At 39.3% G+C, this 19871-nt stretch overlaps 1 protein-coding gene across 1 annotated transcript in view; it reads right to left on the bottom strand.

Moving 5' to 3' along the window:
• The window catches only part of LOC443319 (placental lactogen), a 109381-nt gene extending 96311 nt beyond the window's left edge, over positions 1 to 13070 (bottom strand). Inside the window, exons 1-2 of the mRNA XM_060402996.1 lie at positions 12851 to 13070; positions 2351 to 2468 (exon numbers count right to left, since the gene is read on the bottom strand). The gene's annotated coding sequence lies outside the window, so the exon portion shown is untranslated. The remainder of the gene's footprint in view (positions 1 to 2350; positions 2469 to 12850) is intronic.
• Between the last annotated feature and the right edge of the window lie 6801 nt (positions 13071 to 19871).

Here is a 19871-nt window from a genome sequence, read left to right as displayed (position 1 = left end):
ATGCACACTGAGGAAACCAGAATGGAAAGAGACACATGTACCCCAATGTTCATTGCAGCACTGTTTATAATAGCCAGGACATGGAAACAACCTAGATGTCCATCAGCAGATGAATGGATAAGAAAGCTGTGTGGTACACATACACAATGGAGTATTACTCAGCCGTTAAAAAGAATACATTTGAATCAGTTCTAATGAGATGGATGAAACTGGAGCCGATTATACAGAGTGAAGTAAGCCAGAAAGAAAAACACCAATACAGTATGCTAATACATATATATGGAATTTAGAAAGATGGCAATGATGACCCTGTATGCAAGACAGCAAAAAAGACACAGATGTGTATAGCGGACTTCTGGACTCAGAGGGAGAGGGAGAGGGTGGGATGATTTGGGAGAATCGCACTGAAACATGTATACTATCATGTAAGAATTGAATCACCAGTCTATGTCTGATGCAGGATACAGCATGCTTGGGGCTGGTGCACGGGGATGATCCAGAGGGATGTTATGGGGAGGGAGGTGGGAGGAGGGTTCATGTTTGGGAACGCATGTACACCCGTGGTGGATTCATGTCAATGTATGGCAAAACCAATACAGTATTGTAAAGTAAAATAAAGTAAAAATAAAAATTAAAAATAAAATAAAATTAAAAAAACAACAAAAAATAAAGAAATATTAAATACAGATGTTCTTTTCTTGTACTGCCTGTAAATTTTAGAAACAGGTGATTGTGAAATTGTTTTTAAAAGATGGGACAGTTGCCTGCTTTTTAATTACTTTGATTATTCTAGAATATGCCCTGAGGTTAAAATGTCTTTTGCTGAGAAAAGTGACCTTGTCCCTACCACACCCAATGTGTCATCTTCTTCACTAAATTTCTTATAGCAATGTAAGTTTTAATTTTTAATTTCTTAGTATCTACTGTCCCAAGGAAGAGTCGCAAAGAGTCAGACATGACTAAGTGACTGAACTGCACTGAACTGAACTGAATACTCACTGTGCCCAGGAAGTAGAAGCTTTATGGAAAAATGAGTACCCTGTCTTAATATAAAGTGTCCCTGTATGGCTACTGTTCTTAAGGACTCAAATGGCCATTTTTCCTACCACCCACAACTTTATTCAGTGCATATTTTACATTTATTTATGGTTCTCTTCTTTTTCTCTGATGTCAGGTTTAATCACCTAATTTTTGTTTTAAATTTGTTCCCCTATTGTGACATTGGCCACAGGATTTCTTAGCGAACATAGTAGATTCAATGTAAATTTGTGTCATGCTCTATTATAAAGAATAAAACTTTGAGATATAAATCAGAATCATTAAAGAAACATGGTAATTTGTTATAAAAGTCAAAATGTGGTTATTCAAAGGCTATACAATTCTTTAACCACATTTATCTTGATGAAAAGTTTGAGTTAGGTATTTAATAGGCCTCACATGTTTTATTTTCTTGGGACAATCATCAGTGCAGATGATGGCTGCAGCCATGAAATTAAAAGCTGCATGCTCCTTTGAAGCAAAGCTATAAGAAAACTAGACAGCATATTAAAAAGCAGAGGCATAACTTTGCCAAAAGAATGACTGTATATTCAAAGGTATGGTTTTTCCAGTAGTCATGTATGGATATGAGTGTTGTACCATAAAGTAGTCTGCACACTGAAGCACTGATGTTTTCGAACAGTGGTGCTGGAAGTACTCTTGAGAGTCCCTTGGATTAAAGGAGATGAAACCAGTCAATTCTAAAGGAAATCAACCCTGAATATTCAAAGGCAAGTACTAATGCTGAAGTTCCAATACTCTGGCCACCTGATTCGAAGAGCTGACTCACTGTAAAAGACCCTGAGGCTGGGAAAATTTGAGGGCAGGAGGAGAAGGGGCCAACAGAGGATGAGATGGTTGGATGGTATCACTGACCCGATGGACATGAGTTTGAACAAACTCCAGGAGATAGTGAAGGTCAGGGAAGCCTGGTGTGCTGCAGCCCATGGGGTCATAAATGTCAGATATGACTTAGTGACTGAACAACAAGGAGAACAAGGCCTCATGTGTGGATATGAAGTTTAATATTTATGAAATATAAACAGTTTTACATTACACATATAGAATAACTTCAGTAATCTAAGTTGTAATAAAGGCTAATCATAGCACAATTAAAAGGTACAATGTAATCCACAATTCTTTGATTTGTTGTTACTACCAGTTTCTAATTGTTGTTGCTTTTTAGTTGCTAAGTCGTGTCTGAATTTTTGGGGACCTCATGGGCTGTAGCCCACCAGGCTCCTCTGTCTGTGGGATTTTCCAGAAGGAAATATTGGATTAGGTTGCCATTTTCTTTTGCAGGGGATCTTACCTATAGAACCCAGTGCTCTCTCCCAAGGTCATGTGAGGAGGCCTGTCTCCAGGACGGACAGGGGAGGAGGTTTCGCTCCTATGCACATGAGTCCATGTGTCTGCCCGGAAGTCCACAGCTACAGGGAGCAAGTGAGACTTGTGAGTCACAGGCTAGGGATCTTTTGTTGTTTTTGCCTGGCTCTCTCAAAGATAGGAGAGAGCTCATAGAATTTATCATCCTTCCCCAAACGTGTGGTGCCCTTCCCCAAACCTGCGGCGCTCTTCAGATTTTAAATGTCTTTCTTTTTATAAGCTCTTCTCCAACCTGGAGTCCCGTCCCCATCTGCTCCTGGGGAGCTCCTTCAAATCCTATTTCACTTGATTTTTGAAAATTCTTGTGACTTTTCCAGACAAATCAGCTCTTCTCTCCTTTGGGTTGCTATGTTAAGTTTTACTTACATTCACCAAAGAAATAAATACAACTGGGCTAATTATTTATTCACATATTTATCTCTTTCTCATGAAAAATTTGGGACCAGCAAGATTAAATTTAAACACTAACCCCTCCAATATTCAATTAATGTATATTGATCAAATGCTCAAAATATGTCATTTATTTATAATTGGTTACTGATAAATTGGCATGGTCATTTCTCATGCCAGAATGCTTAGGCTATGTTTCAGGATAGTATTACATTTTTATTAATGTTAAGGGGTAAAGTAGTAAACTCAAAGTCAGTTAAATATTTTGCAAAAGTGAATAATTTCAAACACTCATCTATAAATACAAATTCTTAACATAAAGGGATCCTTGAAAATATTGAGTTTTTATATTAACCTTCAAGGTAACTTTTTACTCTTGATCCCAAGTGTGGCAAAAGGCAGAGGGTTTATCAGGAAAGTCTGGGGAATCTTATTTTTTTGTTATCCAGGGTCAAATTCCTATTGAATAAGTATTACAACCTAGACTCTCTTTCTTTCCCCTCCTATGTCAGGAAAACGTCACAAGTCATCAAGTTATTCAGGGATATATCCTCCTAGATTCTTATATAAGTTAATAAGGTGAAATAGGAATATGAAGGACTGTAGAAAAACATACGGTAAAAGTCTACGTCTGCTTTTTTCCCAAGATGTAGGTTATTTTTTAATTGACATATTACACCATACACATTTTAGATATGCAACACAATGGTTTGTATATATTGCCAAATTATCACCACAGTTACTCTAGTGTTAAATTACTAGTGTGATCCATCATCATACACTGCATCTAATTTTTCTTGTGGTGAGTGCTTCGAGATCTACTCTCTTAGCAATTTTCAGGTATACAATACACTATTATTAACTATAGTCACCACACTGTATTATATCCCTGTGACTTATTTGTAACAGGAAATAGATATCCACTTCACCCATTCTGGCTCCCCAACCAAACCCTGCCTCTGGAAACCACCAAAGTGTTCTCTATTTATAATTTGTTCTTTGTGGTTATTTGTTTTGATTCCTCATTTAAGTGAGCTCATATAGCATTTGTCTTTATCTGACTTATTTCGCACAGCATAATGTCTTCAAGTTTCATTCATGCTACCGCAGAGAGGAAGATTTCTTCATAGTAAGTCCATAACTAATACATTAATAGTACTTGCATAATCCTGAGGATAATGTTGGTTAGCTCCACACCCTACTCACCCCTCATGGTGAACAAACTGTTGATAGTGGTATAATTCATGTAATTTACTCTTTAATTGTTTCCTGTCTGTTTGCTTGACACCATTTTGCTATGTGCCCCTTTGGACTTGATTCCCAATGTCCAGTGCAAGAGCAAGCATCATTTGCACCTGGCCTGAGAGCTGGGACATGGAACACTTGCTATACTTTGGCAAAAACCATTCAGTTCAGTTCAGTCATTCAGTATTGTCCAACTCTTTGCAAACCCATGAATCACAACACGCCAGGCTTACCTGTCCATCACCAACTCCCAGAGTTCACTCAGACTCACGTCCATCGAGTCAGTGATGTCATCCAGCCATCTCATCCTCTGTCATCCCCTTCTCCTCCTGCCCCCAATCCCCCCCAGCATCAGAGTCTTTTCCAATGAGTCAACTCTTCGCATGAGGTGGCCAAAGTATTGGAGTTTCAGCTTTAGCATTATTCCTTCCAAAGAAATCCCAGGGCTGATCTCCTTCAGAATGGACTGGTTGGATCTCCTTGCAGTCCAAGGGACTCTCAAGAGTCTTCTCCAACACCACAGTTCAAAAGCATCAATTCTTCAGCGCTCAGCCTTCTTCACAGTCCAACTCTCACATCCATACATGACCACAGGAGAAGCCATAGCCTTGACTAGATGGACCTTAGTAAGCAAAGTAACGTCTCTGCTTTTGAATATACTATCTAGGTTGGTCATAACTTTTCTTCCAAGGAGTAAGCATCTTTTCATTTCATGGCTGCAATTACCATCTGCAGTGATTTTGGAGCACAAAAAATAAAGTCTGACACTGTTTCCACTGTTTCCCATCTATTTCCCATGAAGTGATGGAGCCAGATGCCATGATCTTGTTTTCTGAATGTTGAGTTTTAAGCCAACATTTTCACTATCCTCTTTCACTTTCATCAAGAGGCTTTTAGTTCCTCTTCATTTTCTGCCATAAGGGTGGTGTCATCTGCATATCTGAGGTTATTGATATTTCTCCCAGCTTCTTGATTCCAGCTTGTGCTTCTTCCAGTCCAGCGTTTCTCATGATGTACCCTGCATAGAAGTTAAATAAGCAGGGTGACAATATACAGCCTTGATGTATTCCTTTTCCTATTAGGAACCAGTCTGTTGTTCCATGTCCAGTTCTAACTGTTGCTTCCTGACCTGCATACAGATTTCTCAAGAGGCAGGTTAGGTGGTCTGGTATTCCCATCTCTTTCAGAATTTTCCGCAGTTTATTGTGATCCACACAGTCAAAGGCTTTGGCATAGTCAATAAAGCAGAAATAGATGTTTTTCTGGAACTCTCTTGCTTTTCCGTGATCCAGCAGATGTTGGCAATATGATCTCTGGTTCTTCTGCCTTTTCTAAAGCCAGCTTGAACATCAGGAATTTCTCATTTCACGTATTGCTGAAGCCTAGCTTGGAGAATTTTGAACATTACTTTACTAGCATGTGAGATGAGTGCAATTGTGTGGTAGTTTGAGCATTCTTTGGCATTGCCTTTCTTTGGGATTGGAATGAAAACTGACCTTTTCTAGTCCTGTGGCCACTGCTGAGTTTTCCAAATTTGCTGGCATATTGAGTGCAGCACTTTCATAGCATCATCTTCAGGATTTGAAATAGCTATACTGGAATTCTGTCACCTCCACTAGCTTTGTTCCTAGTGATGCTTTCTATGGCCCACTTGACTTCACATTCCAGGATGTCTGGCTGTAGATGAGTGATCACACCATCGTGATAATCCGGGTCGTGAAGATCTTTTTTTGTACAGTTCTTCCATGTATTCTTGCCACCTCTTCTTAATATCTTCTGCTTCTGTTAGGTCCATACCATTTCTGTCCTTTATCGAGCCCATCTTTGCATGAAATGTTCCCTTGGTATATTTAATTTTCTTGAAGAGATCTCTAGTCTTTCCCATTCTGTTGTTTTCCTCTATTTCTTTGCATTGATCACTGAAGAAGGCTTTCCTATCTCTCTTGCTATTCTTTGGAACTCTGCATTCAGATGCTTATATCTTTCGTTTTCTCCTTTGCTTTGAGCTTCTCTTCTTTTCACAGCTATTTTAAGGCCTCCCCAGACAGCCATTTTGCTTTTTTGCATTTCTTTTCCATGGGGATGGTCTTGATCCCTGTCTCCTGTACAGTGGAATGAACCTCATTCCATAGTTTATCAGGCACTCTATCTCTCAGATCTAGGCCCTCAAATCTATTTCTCACTTCCACTGTATGATTAGGTCATACTTGAATGGTCTAACAGTTTTCTCTACTTTCTTCAATTTAAGTTTGAATTTGGCAATAAAGAGTTCATGATCTGAGCCACAGTCAGCTCCTGGTCTTGTTTTTGTTGACTGTATAGAGCTTCTCCATCTTTGGCTGCAAAGAATATAATCAATCTGATTTTGGTGTTGACCATCTGGTGATGTCCATGTGTAGAGTCTTCTCTTGTGTTGTTAGAAGAGGGTGTTTGCTATGACCAGTGCATTTTCTTGGCAAAGTCTATTAGTCTTTGCCCTGCTTCATTCCGCATTCCAAGGCCAAATTTTCCTGTTACTCCAGGTGTTTCTTGACTTATTACTTTTGCATTCCAGTCCCCTATAATGAAAAGGACATCTTTCTTTGGTATTAGTTCTAAAAGGTCTTGTAGGTCTTCATAGAACTGTTCAATTTCAGCTTCTTCAGAGTTATTTGTTGGGGCATAGACTTGGATTACCGTGATATTGAATTGTTTGCCTTGGAAACGAACAAAGATCATTCTGTCATTTTGAGATTGCATCCAAGTACTGCATTTCAGACTCTTTTGTTGACCATGATGGCTACTCCATTTCTCCTAAGGAATTTCTGCCTGCAGTAGTTTATATAATGGTCAGCTGAGTTAAATTCACCCATTCCAGTCCACTTTAGTTCGCTGATTCCTAGAATAACAATGTTCACTCTTGCCATCTCCTGTTTGACCACTTCCAATTTGCTTTGATTCATGGGCCTGACATTCCAGGTTCCTATGCAATATTGCTCTTTACAGCATTGGACTTTACCTCTATCACCAGTCACATCCACAGCTGGGTATTGTTTTTGCTTTGGCTCCATCCCTTCATTCTTTCTGGAGTTATTTCTCCACTGATCCCAGTAGCATATTGGGCACCTACTGACCTGGGGAGTTCCTCTTTCAGTATCCTATCATTTTGCCTTTTCATACTGTTCATGGGGTTCTCAAGGCAAGAATACCGAAGTGGTTTGCCATTCCCTTCTCCAGTGGACCACATTCTGTCAGACCTCTGCACCATGACCCACCTGTCTTAGGTTGCCCCATGGGCATGGCTTAGTTTCATTGAGTTAGACCAGGCTATGGCCCTAGTGTGATTAGATTGACTTGATTTTTGTGAGTATGGTTTCAGTGTGTTTGCCCTCTGATGCCCTCTTGCAACACCTACCATCTTACTTGGGTTTCTCTTACTTTGGGCATGGGGTATCTTTATGGCTGCTCCAGCAAAGCACAGCCACTGCTCTTTACCTTGGATGAGGGGTATCTCCTCACCATCACCCTTCCTGACCTTCAATGTGGGATGGCTCCTCTAGGCCCTCCTGCGGCCATGCAGCCACTGCTCCTTGGACATGGAGTTACTCCTCCCAGTCGCTACCCCTGGCCTCGGACACGGGGTGGCTCCTGGAGTGAACCAAATGCAATTTTTACTAGAGAAACTATAAAATATATTAGTTTTTAAATAAAATAAGCAATTCAGTGACTAAATTTCATGGATTTTAATGCTTCACAATTGCTTACTCTTTCTTTCTTTGGTCATTTCAATTTATGTGAAAAAAATTATATTAAGAAATAAACATATATCACTGTTTATAAAAATACAATGCAAATCTATCCAAAATGCTATTCAACATGGGGGAAAAAAAAGATCAGACACTAATAAAACTTAATTAAAATATTCAATATTAAAATGAATTTCTAACTCTAGCTTATTTAATGGTTCCCTTTTATCTAGTTGAAGCCCTATGATGAAGTCTATACCTAAAGAAAATCAAAGATAAAAATCAATCTATTTAATGTATTCCTCTCAATCAAAATTCCATTTCCTTTATCCTTCCTAAATTTAAATCACCTCAGAATACTATATCTCTATTTATATTTTGCCCATATCATAATAAAATAGGGTTACAAATGCATGACTTGTAAAGTAGTTGCATCTTTAAATATAACTCATACATTTCACATGTTTCATTTCATTTCACTAATAATGTATAATAATATTGTCCAATTTAGAATGAATGTCAAATATGTGGTAGATGAGAAAATGTATATTTATGAACTGCATATTTATGAATTGCATATTAACATCACTCACAACCGACTATATAGATATATATGTCTACAATGTCCTTCAGAAATTATTTCTTACAGTGAAACAGGAGTTTTACTTTGTATAAGAGTTAGAACATAATTATCTTCTTTGGTAAAAATACAATATATTACCATATTACTACATGGAATTGTACACATCTATAAGGTAACCACATCTCTTATATTATACCACATATATTAAAATGCAAAAAAAAATAACAAATAACAAACATAGAAACACATCACAAAATACACAAGCATATTCCTGGATTGCTTTACCCTGACTAAATAAGAGTGGAAAACTGAGCATTTCTTCATTTCTTGGCATATTCCCATGTGGCTCAGCTGGTAAAGAATCTGCCAGCATTATGGGGGATCTGGGTTCAATCCCTGGGTGGGGAAGATTTCCTGGAGAAGGGAACAGCTACCTACTCCAGGATTCTGGCCTGGAGAGTACAGTCTATGGGGTCAAAAAGAGTCAGAGATGACTGAGCAGCTTTTACTTTCATTTTTCACCACTGGGACAAAGGGTAGAGGGTTTATCAGTAAAATCTGGGGAGTCTTATTTTCTGCTTTTTAAGGTCAAGTGACTGTTGCATGAATATTAAAACTTAGACTCTCTTCCGTTTCTCTCTTGTTAGTAAAATTTCTCAAGTCATCATGTTATTCAGGGCTATGTAGGCATAGATTCTTAGGTCAATTAATATAGGTGAAGTAAGATCATAAGGAACATAGTAATGCGTATGATCAAAGTCTCTCTCTCCTTTTTTTTCATGATGTATTTTTTAGATTGAGATATTAATATAATGACATATAGCATCACACAAGTTTTAGATGTACAATATAATGATTTGATATTTGTATATACTGCAAATAGGGGCTTCCTGGTGGCTCAGATGGAAAGTAATCACCAGAGTAAATCTAGTTAACATCCATCATCACACATTGCTATGATTTCTTTCTTGTGGTGAGAAGTTTTAAGATCTACTCTCTTTGCAACTTTCAAGTGTGTGATACACTATTATTAGCTAGAGTCACCATGCCCTGTGGTATATCCCCATGACTTATATGTAACTGTGAATTTGTACCTTTTAACCCACTTCACCCATGTTGGCTGCCCACCCAAACCCCACGTCTGGAAACCACCAATCTGTTCTCTGTATGTATGTTTTGTTCCTCGTGGTTGTTATTTGATTCCACATTTACTATGATCATACAGCATTTGTCTTTCTCAGACTTATTTCATATAGTATAATGTGCTCAAGATTAATTTATGTTATTGCAAACAGCATGATTTCTTTATGGTTAGTCCATAACCAATACATTAAAAGTATCTGCATAATCCTGATGTATAAACTTGGGGTACCTCCACCCTACACACCCTTATAGTGAATAAATAGTTGATAGTGGTATGTGTGTCTGATTCACTCAGTAGTGTGCAACTCCTTGCGACTCCATAGCCTGTAGCCCATCAGGCTCCTCCATCCATGGAATTCTCCAGGCAAGAATACAGAAGTGGGTTGCCATGCCCTCCTGCAGGAGATCTTCCCAATCCAGGGACCAAACTCAAGTCTCTTTCATTGCAAGTGGATTCTTTAACATCTGAGCCACGAAGGAAGCACTTAGAAGATGATAAAAAAAAGCAAAACAAAAATACTTACTTTAAATTTTAACATAAAATCCAAGATGGAATTTAAAAGTGGTTAATGATAGATTTCACAAGAATTTTCTAGATTATATGACTTTCTGAAACATGTAGAAATATCCCTAAGCAGGCATCTATAATTTTCAAAATACTTTTTAAAATTATATGATCTATATTTACAAAGATCTTAGAACTGTCCATTATATAAAACTGAATGCAAAATACTGTTCCAAGAGCAGAAAACAGGAAAAAGTATAAATGAACCTTTCTAGTCACACCAGCCCTTCCCCAAGGTAGCAGTCAAATGGAGGGAAAGCTGGACTCTGTTGATTAACACACAAGGGTTCTAACCCAGATGTGGCCAGAGGTATAACTTGTATGACTCAGGGCAGGAGATTCAACCTCCTCAGTTTTCTGTTTTCTTAAAATTCTTCATATATTTGACAACTGTTTACTGAATGCCTCCCCAGAACCGGATTCTACATTACAGAAAGAAAATAATTTGATAAATGGGACAGGTAAAGTCACTGATTTCATTAAGATTATTTTCTAGTGGAAAAGACAGGTACTTGAACAAGTAATGCAAACATGAAGAGATGGGGAAACAGGAAGGATTCACACTGTGGGAGCAAAGAGCAAGGGAACTCAGCTCCTAGTCAAAAGGGTTAGGAGTCACTGTCCAAGGAACTGACACAGAAGCTAAAAATCTAAAAGATACATGGGAGGAAGCTGAACGAACTATAGGAAAAAACGTTCTGGCAGAGCAAATCAAGGCAAGGAAGACAGTGCAGGACCATGGTATGTTCAGGGAACTGGTCAGGTGTGGTGTAGCTGGACTGGAGAGAGGAGAGGACAGGGCAGGAGTGGAGCTGAAGCCCAGGCAAAGGCCAGATCCAGGAGAGACCCATTAACAGCAAGAAGAAAAGTAGGCTCTCTCTAGGGAAAAGGGTAGCCATCCAAGGGTTTAGGGAGCAGAGACATGATTATATTGTATTTTTAAAACAAAGTCCTGCTGAAGAAGAGAGCCAGTATTAGAGGGAGCAGAAGGGGATTCCAGAGATATTAATTCAGGGACTGGGGATCACCCTGGAGATTGATGGAACAGTTTGTGGTAAAAAAGTCTCTAAAGAAAAGAAATCTTTAAAAGATTTAAGTAAAAGAATGTTTAAAACTTACAACAAATTCCAATAGGTAGGAGGGATAGGCAAAGCATGAGAGAAAGAAGTTCTCTAGCTATAAAATAACTAGAGAATCATCCCTGCCATGTATGCTTGTGTGAATAAAAATATAAATGTGACAACGTAGACTACATTAAGCATCTCTTATACCTCCTAGTGCATAGAAGAAACTAAAAAAATGAAAACGGCTATCTTTTGAGTGAAATAACAATTCACACTTCTTACAAGTGATGTGAGGTTGAATTTTTTTCTGGGTCAAATCCCTTATTTTGCACTCTACCATTGGATGCAAAGACTCCAGTTCACCAATGCAAATGGAAAAGAATGTGGCAGAAGCTGTGTATGTGGAAAGAGTCTACGCTGTGATCTCCAGATTATGAATGTTTCACCTTTAATGCTTGCAGCCAATGAAAAATGTTATTTGAAAATATATATCAATCCGTTAGGTGAGATTTTTCTCTTAAATTTATGAAGATGATCAAGAGCATGATCTTGATCATGGTTTGCGTTCTCTTCCAGGGAGTCTGTTTTTACTCCTATGGGTTATACCTTTCTGATGAAACTCTTTGGGATGGAATAAAATCTTGAGACTCTGCAGTTTGCACCTCCAGTGGCCAAGACAAAGTTCTTGGCAGGGGTGCTATAGAACTGCAGTTGACAAACAGACAAGGTACGCATAGATGGTGATGGCTACACACAGACCTCTCTGATGGGCAGGGCACAGTAGAACCATCCACAACAGAAGAAGCCTGTTTTACTTACCTAGCTATAGACACAACCATCACTATCACCAAGGAGGAGGGTGGTGTCTCTGTATTATAGGTTAACATGCATACATTTAGACTTCATATCTACAACATAAGAAAGAGAGTTGAACAAGCTTTCTTTCTAAATTTGTAAGACCTCTGTATTGATACAGAATTATTTTCTCTGAATATTCTGAAAGACTGGGAAGTCTGTGTGCTACAGCCTGTAGAGTTGCAAACAGTGGGACGTGACTTAGGAGCGAACAACAACAACTCTAAATATTCTGTTGTGCCATTACAATGGAGTTCTGTTATTCAGGAATTAAATAAGTGGGGACAATTTGTATGGAGAAAAACTTACTCTTGAACTTTCTTTAAATCACCCACAAAGAATGGTATATGTGGTTTTATACGTACTTTGTGGTCTTGCAATAAGCCTAACATGGTCAGACTTTCTCAAGCATTTAGACAAATTCCTACCTCTTTAGAGAAACCAGATGAACCACTAGGCCTCCATTTAGTGGTTAGTTTTTAAAAATAAATGTTTGTCTGTCTTCTGCTCTTTTAAAACAATATATACAATGTTTAAAGTTTGCTTTCTACTTATATTTACTACAAAACATTGGCTATATTTCCATGTTGTACAAAACATCCTTCAGCCTATCTTATATCCAATAGTTTGGACACTCCCCAGCATTAGATAACACCCCACCCACTACTAACCACAAGTCCATTCTACACATTTGTGGGTCTACATTTCTGATTTATTCTCAAGCACACGTTAATTGAGTTAAGTTCAAGTCATTTCAGTTCAGTCACTCAGTTGTTTCTGACTCTGCGAATCATTGAACTGCAGCACGCCAGGCCTCCCTGACCATCACCAACTTCCGGAGCTCACTCAAACTCACGTCCATAAAGTTGGTGATGCCATCCAGCCATCTCATCCTCAGTCGTCCCTTCTCCTGGCTTCAATCACTCCAGGCATCAGAGTCTTTTCCAATGAGTCAACTCTTTGCATGAGGTGGCCAAAGTACTGGGGTTTCAGCTTTACTATCATTCTTTCCAAAGAACACCCAGGACTGATCTCCTTCAGAATGGACTGGTTGGATCTCCTTGCAGTCCAAGGGACTCTCAAAAGTCTTCTCCTACACCACAGTTGAAAAGGATCAATTCTTTGGCAGTCAGCTTTCTTCACAGTCCAACTCTCACATCCATACCTGACTACTGGAAAAACAATAGCTTGACTAGACAGACCTTTGTTGGCAAGTAATATCTCTGCTTTTGAATATGCTATCTAGGTTGGGCATAACTTTCCTTCCAAGGAGTAAGCTTCTTTTAATTTCATGGCTGTAATCACCATCTGCAGTGATTTTGGAGCCAAAAAAATAAAGTCTGACACTGTTTCCTCTGTATCCCCATCTATTTTCCAAGAAGTGGTGGGACCAGATTACACGATTTTCGTTTTCTGAATGTTGAGCTATAAGCCAACTTTTTCACTCTCCTCTTTCACTATCATCAAGAAGCTTTTTAGTTCCTCTTCACTTTCTGCCATAAAGGTGGTGTCATCTGCATATCTGAGCTTATTGATATTTTTTCCTGGCAATCTTGATTCCAGCTTGTGCTTCTTCCAGCCCTGCATTTCTCATGATGTGCTCTGCATAGAAGTTAAATAAGCAGGGTGACAATATATAGCCTTGACGTACTCCTTTTCCTATTTGGAACCAGTCTGTTGTTCCATGTCCAGTTCTAACTGTTGCTTCCTGACCTGCATACAGATTTCTCAAGAGGCAGGTCAGCTGGTCTGGTATTCCCATCTCTTTCAGAATTTTCCTCAGTTTATTGTGATCCACATAGTCAAAGGCTTTGGCATAGTCAATAAATAGATATTTTTCAAGAACTCTCTTGCTTTTTTGATGATCCAGCAGATGTTGGCAATTTGATCTCTGATTCCTCTGCCTTTTCTAAAACCAGCTTGAACATTTGGAAGTTCACGGTTCATGTATTGCTGAAGGCTGGCTTGGAGAATTTTGAGCATTACTTTATTAGCATGGGAGATGAGTGCAATTGTGTGGTAGTTTGAGCATTCTTTGGCATTGCCTTTCTTTGGGGTTGGAATGAAAACTGACCTTTTCCAGTCCTGTGGCCATTGCTGAGTTTTCCAGATTTGCTGGTATATTGAGTGCAGCACTTTCACAGCATCATCTTTCAGGATTTGAATTAGCTCTACTGGAATTCCATCACCTCCACTAGCTTTGTTCATAGTGATACTAAGGCCCACTTGACTTCATATTCCAGGATGTCTGGCTCTAGGTGAGTGATCACACCATTGTGATTATTTTGGTTGTAAAGATCTTTTATTGTACAGTTCTTCTGTGTATTCTTGCCCCCTCTTCTTAATATCTTCTGCTTCTGTTAAGCCCATGCCATTTCTGTCTTTTATTGAGCCCATCTTTGCATGAAATGTTCCCTTGGTATCTCTAATTTTCTTGAAGAGATCTCTAGTCTTTCCCATTCTGTTGTTTTCCTCTATTTCTTTGCATTGATCTCTGAGGAAGGCTTTCCTCTCTCTTCTTGCTATTCTTTGGAATTCTGCATGCAGATGCATATATCTTTTGTTTTCTCCTTTGCTTTGAGCTTCTTTTCTTTTCACAGCTATTTGTAAGGCCTCCTCAGACAGCCATTTTGCTTTTTTGCATTTCTTTTCCATGGGGCTGGTCTTGATCCCTGTCTCCTGTACAATGTCACAAACCTTCGTCTATAGATCTAGTCCCTTAAATCTATTTCTCACTTCCACTGTATAATCATAAGGGATTTGATTTAGGTCATACTTGAATGGCCTAGTGTTTTTCCCTACTTTTTTTCAATTTACATCTGAATTTGACAATAAGGAATTCATGATCTGAGCCACAGTCACCTCCCAATGTTGTTTTTGCTGATTGTATAGAGCTTCTTCATCTTTGGCTGCAAAGAATATAATCTATCTGATTTTGGTGTTGACTATCTGGTTATGTTCATGTGTAGAGACTTCTCTTACGTTGTTCGAAGAAGGTGTTTGCTATGACCAGTGCCTTTTCTTGGCAAGACTCTACCAGCCTTTGCCCTCCTTCATTATGTATTCCAAGGCAAAATTTGCCTGCTACTCCTGGTTTTTCTTGACTTCCTACTTTTGTATTCCAGTCCCCTGTAATGAAAAGGACATCATTTTTGGGTGTTAGTTCTAAAAGGTCTTGTAGGTCTTCATAGAACCATTCAACTTCAGCTTCTTCAGCATTACTGGTTGGGGCATAGACTTGGATTACTGTGATATTGCATGGTTTGCCTTGGAAACGAACAGAGATCATTCTGTCTTTTTTGAGATTACATCCAAGTACTGCATTTCGGACTCTTGTTGACCATGATGGCTACTCATTTCTTTTAAGGGATTCCTGCCCACAGTAGTAGATCTAGTGGTCATTCCAGTCCACTTTAGTTTGCTGATTCCTAGAATGTCGACATTCACTCTTGCCATCTCCTGTTTGACCACTTCCAATTTCCTTGATTCATGGACCTGACATTCCAGGTTCCTATGCAATATTGCTCTTTAGAGCATTGGACTTTGCTTCTGTCACCAGTCACATCCATAGCTGGGTATTGTTTTTGCTTTGGCTCCACCCCTTCATTCTTTCTGGAGTTTTTTCTCTACTGATCTCCAGTAGCATGTTGGGCACCTACTGACCTGGGGAGTTCCTCTTTCAGTATCCTATCATTTTGCCTTTTCATACTGTTCATGGGGTTCTCAAGGCAAGAATACTGAAGTGGCTTGCCATTCCCTTCTCCAGTGGACCACATTCTGTCAGTCCTCTCCACCATGACCTGCCTGTCTTGGGTGGCCCCACAGGGCATGGCTTAGTTTCATTGAGTTAGACCAGGCTGTGGTCCATGTGATTAGATTGACTAGTTTTCTCTGATTATGATTTCAGTGTGTCTCCCTCTGATGCCCTCTCTCAACACTTGCCATCTTACTTGGGTTTCTCTTAACTTGGATGTGTGGTATCTCTTCACAGCTGCTCCAGCAAAGAGCAGCCACTGCTCCCTACCTTGGACAAGGAGTATCTCCTCACTGCTGCCCCTCCTAACCTTGAACATGGAGTGGCTTCTCTTGGCCTTCCTGAGACCACGTAGCAACTGCTCCTTGAATGTGGGGTTACCCCTTGGGCCGCCGCCCCTGACCTTGGGCATAGGGTAGCTCCTCCTGGCCTCTGCCCCTAGCCTCGGGCATGAGGTAGCTCCTCCTGGCCACCTCCCCTGGCCTTGGGCGTGGGGTAGCTCCTCCTAGCCGCTGCCTCTGACCTCGGACGTGGGGTAGCTCATCTGGGCCATGCTTCTGCAAGGTCTGTCGAAGCTGGCGCACTTCTGCCGCATGGTTAAAGCTATTCAACTTGGCTGCATAAAAAAGAAAAGGACTTTTCTAAATCTATTTTCAAAATCAACACTAAAAGTCGTATTCTATTTTTTAAAATCAGCTTTCAAGAATAATTTGAATCAATTTTTTGTCTAATTTAACTGGTAAGTTACCTAACTCTTTGCCATGTGATTGTAAATATAAAACATCATTGGCTTAATTAATCATCCTTTTAATGAACTGGAATATTAAATGTGCAGAAAAGAGGGGGGAGCAACGTAAGATTTCCCTCGTCTTTTCTCACTCATATATGTACATTAATCCAAACAAATCCCAATGTCATGTTGTTCTAGATTTTCATTCATTCTCATTTAATTTTAGAACTGAAAGACAAGTCCAAGATTATCTGCCTTGCCAGATACCTTCTTTTTGCCCTTCTGGATATACTTTCTTCTTTCTCCACCATGTTTATGGCCTCTGTGGGATGGCCTAGGGACCACATCAACAGGCCCTCTTACTTTCTGTCTTCCTGTTGGGATCAAAAAATGGGAAGCCCTGGCAAGAGATAGATGGAAGGAAACAGAATGAGATCTGTGAACTTATTCCCCTGGCTCCCTTCTCTTAAATTTTCCCAGATACAATCACAGTTTCTTCAAGGTGTCCTCCTCTGCAGGACTCTGCTTAAGTTCCACAGATGCCCCCTTCTCCCATTTCTTTGGATCTAGGCTGATAACAACTCATTTAATAGGACCCAACTTCCATAACTTGATAACACTCCTGAAATATTTTCACTTCTGTATACTGTTTGTTTGATTTCTAAATGCTACAATTTAACTTTACACATGAAAACACTGAACCTGAGGAAACATGGCTTCCAAGTTTCAGGTAACACAACCATTAGGCAGCCAGTGAATGATGTGGGAAGAAAACAGAAAATTCCATTGCCAGTAACAGAAGCTTCTCTGAAGCAAATTAAACAGACAAAAAGATGGAGATGTTCTTTAGACCGTAAAACAGGGAGTTCAGTGAGACTGACTTGGAGAATGGGAGGAGGCAGAGTCCAACCTTTATTATCAGGAATGTGTCTCTTTTATCCATCCCTCTCCTTAGCTCCTGGTTGACAGGCAGGCTGTCTCCAAAGAACAGAAAATGCAACTACTAGATGCTGTATCTTTACTCATCCCAAAAGTTCTAGCAAATCCCAGAGGCAAGTATAGTTAAATTTGCACTACTCACAAACCCACCATGAACAAACTAAGTGAATCCTGAGTGGTCAGATCAAGACAGCAGGCCATCCCTGGAGTGAGGAAATAGGGTCAGCCCCACCTCTAAAACATAGACTCAGGTGGGGAATAGATGATTTCTAGGAGAAAGAAAGCAGAGGGAAGAAACATTCCCTAGAAATATAAATAGAAGGGGTGTAGAACTACAGATAACTGGTATACCAAAGCAAGAAACGAATCAGTTATTGGAACCTAATTCAATTTATGTTTCACTATGACACACACAGAAACCAAATAATCTGACCTAACATGAATCTTATTCCATGGAACCTAAAAAAAATAATCAAACTGTACATACCAATGATCAACATTAGTCTTGTAGTTTACAAGTCACAGAGAATTATCACATACATTATCTCATTTAATTCAGTTATTCTGGATTCCAAATTCCATATAATTTGCCTATGGCCTTTTTCAAGGTCAGACAAATGTTTGTGAACTTTGAGAATCCAAAGATTATTTATAAATGCTTCAGTGGTGTTCACATGTGGTTAAGAAACTACAGTATAAACATTTCAGAAAAACTCATGGTTGTCAGTTTTACTGTGCTAAGAATCACTGTGGAAATTCAGCCAGAGACCCATTAGGATATATTTCTGGGTCAAAGGCCAAAGTTCTTGGAATGGTCATGTCTTCTTTTCTGAAATCTGCATTTTACCCAGGCCCCAGGGGTCACTCTAATACTAAAAATATAGCTTCCCCACTCCCTATGAAAACCACTGACCAAGGCTTTTGCCATAATATTGCAGAAAAGCATGGATATGTGTGGCTACTTACCCAGAAATGAGTGGTTAGTATAAAAATCTCAAACAAATGATCAAGAGGCCAAGGCTGGCAGGCTCTCACGATGGTTTTGAGGCAAACTGTGGGTTTGCTCTGGTGAAATTTAGAGGTCAGAATATACATGAAGATGACCCATGATGAAGTATTTAATAAGCTTAGGGAAAAGCAAATTTGGTGTGGATTCCACTCAATTTAGAGTGAAAACTATAACTTGATTCAGAAGGTTAAGAGGAAAGACCAGACACAATAACATGAAAGTCTGAATCGTTTTGCCCTTTCTTGATAAAGGTAAAAAGTATTTAATACAAATAACCTTTGCAATGCATATATATATGCATATTCACGGAAAAGGCATTGGCACCCCACTCCAGTACTCTCGCCTGGAAAATCCCATGGATGAAGGAGTCTGGTAGGCTGCAGTCCATGGGGTCGCTAAGGGTTGACACGACTGAGCGACTTCACTTTCACTTTTCACTTTCATGTATTGGAGAAGGAAATGGCAACCCATTCCAGTGTTCTTGCCTGGAGAATCCCAGGGATGGGGAAGCCTGGTGGGCTGCCGTCTATGGGGTCACACAGATTCGGACACACTGAAGCAACTTAGCAGCATGCATATTTAAGTACATATACATAAATTATATCGATATATAAAACAGTATATAAAATTGTATATATACAGTTTCAGACATTTTCCAAATTTCTCAGTTATGACAATATTGGATTGAAGATTCACAAAATTTGCAACTGAAACTCATATCAGGTGATATTTTCAAATGTACTTTTCTAAATGGTGATGGCAACCATGGATCAACCCATTGGCAGACATGAGGTTAGTAATCCCCATGTCAGAGTTTATTTGGTGTTGCTAGTTAGAAAAACTGAAGTTGATATATCTGTCAAGGTTCAAAACCATTTTCAGTGCATTTCACATCAGAGGCAGGTGGAAAGGCCCACTCTCTGGAGGAAACGTCTCAGAAAACTGGTGACAGATGTGATATGAGGACAGGAAAGGAGAAGTGAGTAAGCAAAAGGTGACTCTAAAATCTTGAGCCTCTAGCTGTGTATTCACTCAACTATGCTTACAGAGCCCTCTGCTTTTCTACTGACTACAAAACAGTAGGAAAGAAAGCAGCCCAAGTCAGCCTGCTCTCTTACAGCAATCAGTCACTGAGCAATACAAGGAGGAACCATTTTAGGGGATGCAATTTCATTCTGCAAAGTGTTGGGAGGTTCCCCTTAGTCTATAAACTGTGTTTAAGAGGATTAACTAAAAGTAAATTCTAAAGAACCTGATCAAAATCTCCGAAGCACTTTCGGAGTTTAAGTAGAAATGAAATGCACGTCTGGTAACCAAGATTCAGTCACAGATGAGTCAGATCCAGAACCAGTTTAGACAAATATCTGTGTATCATATCTGCTCAATCTGGAGTCTCTCCATTTTCCAAACAAATGACGGTGTAGTATCATTTAAGATGCACAATT

The sequence above is a fragment of the Ovis aries genome, chromosome 20 (assembly GCF_016772045.2).
Source record: "Ovis aries strain OAR_USU_Benz2616 breed Rambouillet chromosome 20, ARS-UI_Ramb_v3.0, whole genome shotgun sequence".
Classification (NCBI taxonomy): domain Eukaryota; kingdom Metazoa; phylum Chordata; class Mammalia; order Artiodactyla; family Bovidae; genus Ovis; species Ovis aries.
This window is presented reverse-complemented; position numbering and strand designations above follow the sequence as displayed.